Consider the following 3,691-nt stretch of genomic DNA (forward strand, 5'->3'; position numbering starts at 1 on the left):
CAAAGTCACAATAGCATATTTTCAACAGGAGCAAATCAGCGGGAAGCTCATACCCTATAAATGGGGTGACGATCAGGTAACCTTAGGCAGCACCAGGCAGAGCACTGCGATTGCCGCCACCTTTGTTCTGAGTAGCACTGGACTTGGAGTCAGGACATGTGGGTTTGAATTCTGAGTTTGCCAGTGGGTCTTGGGAAATTGCTGACCTTTCCTCTTTAAGTACCACAAAGATAATGGACATGATTGTCATGGCCGCCCAAGTCTGCCTAGATACTATAGGCAGCCTTCACAAGCTAGGAAGTGGGCTTTACAATTCAGATGTGGAAACCAAGGGCACAAAGAGGGACCTGCCATTCTGAGGGGAACCCTCAGTGGCCAAACCCCACAAAGGCTCAGAAGTGTCTCACCATGAAACCTCCTGTGGTCAACACAGGCACCTGACTCCCACCTGCCACCCTCAGCGTGCTCCCCCCAGGTCTTGTCCCTGCACTGCCCCTCAGCCCCGAATTTCTCCCATTTCCCCCCCTGCTTTGCTGCTCACCCAGCTGTCACCTGTCCCTGTCCCCACTTCTTCCCTGGCCCCCATCCCAGCTCCACTGTTCGGGCTCAACAGTGCTCCTGGTTGGACATGTCCATGGCGCTTTGTTCTGTGCTGGCTGGGTTTACCTGGGAATAACTTACTTTCCAGAGTCCCCACCCTGCATGATTCCATGTTGCAGAGGGAAGCAGATCCTCCACCCTCTCATGGACAGATGGAGAAGGGCCTGGTGCACTGTGCCCAGCTTATCCTCTGCAGTCTTGGCCCAGCTGACCAGGAAAAAAGACATGTGGCTGTGGACACCCAGGGTGGTGTCTACACAGAGGAAGCGGCGTCCCTCAGGCCTCTCCCCAACCTCTGCCTCAGCCCCTTCCACGGCAGCTGCACTGTCTCCTGAGACTGACTGGTTGGTGACACTTCTCTGATCTCCCAGCCCCACCTTCCAAATCTCCTCTCCCCCAGCCACTGACCAGAGCAAAGTTCTCGCCCCACTCCTTGAGCACTCGTGCCGGCCCTGCCCAGGGGAGTAGCCCTTATGTCCGGCTTCTCAGGAAACAGGAAAGAGCAGGTTCAAGATGTAATTTCATTCTGCTATATCATCTTTCGAAATGAAAGCTTCATTGTCAGTTTTTTGCCACTAAATTTTTTTAAATGGAGGAATCCTTTCTCAAGACAAGCCCAAACATTCCTCAGCACTTTATTTTCTGAAAACTGCAGGGTGATCAACCATTGCAAAACAGAACCAGTGACTAAAGCTTAAAGCAGTAACTCCCGGCTGGGGTTAATGGTTTCTGACACCAGTGTGTACGGGGTGTCTTCATAAATGTCAAGCAATGTTACAACATTCTAAAACAATAATGATCACAAATTCACAGGAAACATAAGGGGACTTGGCAGAGAGATGACCAGTGGGCCATGAAGAAAGAGGAGACAGAAAATCAAATGACCAAGAAGACCCCTCCCCTGGCAGGAAGAAGGGGGCTGATGAGGAAAAGGTGGGTGTAGTCTCTTGAAGTGGAGCTGGAAGTGACGCCCAGGGTCTGGCAGCCGGTGTGCCCAAGCTGTTGTGGCTGTAAAGATAGTGCGTTAGTGACAGATGGGCTCCCACACTCCTGGGTGACGGCCACATTACCTGTGATGAGCACAGAGGGGCCTTGAGGAGCAATGGTCAGCAAACAGGAAGGAATTAAAATATCTCCTACAAGCAGTGAAGATAAGCTCTTTATTGGGGGCAAGCTGAGCAAGATTTAAAAAAAAAAAAAAAGAAAGTTTGTCCCAGAAGAACAAAGAAGTCTTTCTTCTCCTTTGATGGGATGGGTTGGGGGTGGGGAGAGTGAGGAAACGTCCCCACTCTGTTCAGGAGACCCAGGCAGCCTTCAGAATTTCCATTGATTTAACAACCAACATCTGCCCTGTAGGTGCCTGGGGTAACTGTTAGGGACCGATGCACCTGGATGGGCCTGCCGGGCTCACAGGGCGGATCCCGAAGCCCCCGTCACAGGACAGGGAAATGGTGTTGACAACAAGCGGTCCATCTTTGCCGGGAATGAGGTGGAAACTGGGGTTGGAGCAAAGAGCATGGGAGGGGGTCCCAGGTAGAGGGCATGACCCCACAGAGGCATAGGACTTGAGGAAGGTCGAGACACACTGGGGACACTCAGGAGCTGGCCTCGCCCTTCAGAAGCTCACAGGGAGATGGGAGGGGCTCGGATGACAGGAGCCAAGTGGTGCAGGCTTGACCCCCAGGACACTGGGTTCCTTTCAGGGAGTCCCCACTGTCTACACAGTCAGGTTTGTTTTATAGGCCAGTTTGCACAAAAGCAGTACTCTAATTATCCCATCCTGAAATTTTAAGGCACTAAGTTGTGCCTGAAAAACTCAAGGCTCAAAGTGCCATTTCTCTTTGGGATTTGCTTGGGAAGCCGAGGTCCAGGCACAGGGTCCTCTGTGGGATACTGAGGAGCAGGGCCACGCTGGGGCTGGGAAGGGTACAGATTCAAAGCAACATAGGAACCCTGGCATGGGCCAGAGTTCTGGTGTGGTATAGATAGACATTGTCCAGAAATTTTGTATTGTTGAAAAGGTAGGAAATTTCAGGTCTCCATGACTATAAAACCCCACAACAGAATCCACCGGTGCTCAGGCCTCACACGTCAAGTGCCCTCTGCTCATTGGCCACACGTGCTGGTGACGATGGTGTGTGCCCAGCACAGGAGGCACAGAGTGTGTCCATCAGACAGAAAGTTCTGCAGAGTGGCACTCACCCTACAGTGACCTTCAAAGCATCACAAGTGATTTTGAACAAGCAGGTATGAGGTGGCTCCTGCGTCTCAAGGAGTAGGGCACCGGCCCCATATGCTGGAGGTAAACTGCAAAAACATCAAATAAAGACAAAAAAACCAAGCAGGTATGTGAAACCACCTGCCCACAAGTCACACAGCCTATTGTTTTTCAGTACACAGAAATTTAGGGGCAAGGAATCCTAGAAAACGTGCTGGTATCTTGACAGACTGTTAGTCTGCAAGTTTCGTCCCCAGTGCCACAGCCTTTTCCTACCTGGCTGGTGTCCGCACCCACAGTTTGAGTGCCTGGGTGTGCATGCACACAGTGAAGCTGCCTCCTGAGCAGGGCTAAGCCGTCTCCACTAAACGAGCTAACAGTTCTCTTAGGGAGGAAACCCCCTCCGAGTCCTCTGTGAGGACACATCCTGGATGAGCCACGCTTCCACAGAGTAATCAGACCCCTCAGGCGCCATCTGTTCTGAGCACAGCAGAGCTGCAGCTTGTGAATTCTGCAGTAGGTTAGCAAGACATGAAAGTGGTTAAACTAACCCCTAAGAAGTCTCTGAAATGACCCTGAGAGAGAATGCAATGTTCTGTCTCAGGTGTGCAACCCTTTCCATTTCTCCTCCAGCATTAGAAAAATGGCTATTTCTTTCCAGAAGCAGCTGGTGCAGGATTTGGCTGGAGTTCCAGTATTCATTTGGCAAAAAACAAGTATCTTGACAGTTGGTGCAAAAAGATGTTCACACTCAGACAAGCAGGTGGGGACCCGAACTAGACAAGCAACAGAGCTGGCAGGTGCCACCTCCCCCAGAGCAGCCCAGCAGGACTGAGCGCTCTCCTAATGTACGGAGCAGGGTTCACAGGAGTG

The sequence above is a fragment of the Otolemur garnettii genome, unplaced genomic scaffold, assembly GCF_000181295.1.
Source record: "Otolemur garnettii isolate 467f Iridium unplaced genomic scaffold, OtoGar3 scaffold00136, whole genome shotgun sequence".
Classification (NCBI taxonomy): Eukaryota; Metazoa; Chordata; class Mammalia; order Primates; family Galagidae; genus Otolemur; species Otolemur garnettii.